The 443-nt window shown below is 46.3% G+C and overlaps 1 protein-coding gene across 1 annotated transcript in view; it reads right to left on the bottom strand.

The window, feature by feature from the left end:
• man1a1 (mannosidase, alpha, class 1A, member 1) overlaps nucleotides 1-443 on the bottom strand; it is a 190,749-nt gene that overhangs the window by 14,920 nt on the left and 175,386 nt on the right. The gene's annotated exons all lie outside the window — the stretch shown is intronic.

Raw genomic sequence — 443 nt, 5'->3', positions numbered from 1 at the left:
GTGTGTGTGTGTGTGTGTCTTTTAACACCAGGTAGAGTGTCGATCTTTTATACCTTCACCGTAAGCTGGCTGTGCATTTTATTGTATTTATTTGATTGCACCTTATATTTCTTATTGTGCTTGTGTTGTGTCATCTATTTATTCTGCGTTATCTTTTTGTGCCGCACTTTGGAAACCTTGTGTTTCTTAAAACCGTGCTATATAAATGAAGTGGAATGGATCCATTCAACAGCAACATCATGACGTGTGTTACTAGCCAGCTACTGCCAGTGTTTTTACCTGCAACGGACTTTGATCTCCCTGTCTCGGATCTCAGTCCTGGAGACCCCGTCGCCTACACACACACACACTCTGGATCACTATCTAGTCACTATCTCTAGTCCGCCAGCCAGCTTCCCTCTGTGCAGGGACCTGGACACCCCCCCCCCCTCACCTGCCTACCC

The sequence above is a fragment of the Etheostoma spectabile genome, chromosome 18 (genome assembly GCF_008692095.1).
Source record: "Etheostoma spectabile isolate EspeVRDwgs_2016 chromosome 18, UIUC_Espe_1.0, whole genome shotgun sequence".
Classification (NCBI taxonomy): Eukaryota; Metazoa; Chordata; class Actinopteri; order Perciformes; family Percidae; genus Etheostoma; species Etheostoma spectabile.
This window is presented reverse-complemented; position numbering and strand designations above follow the sequence as displayed.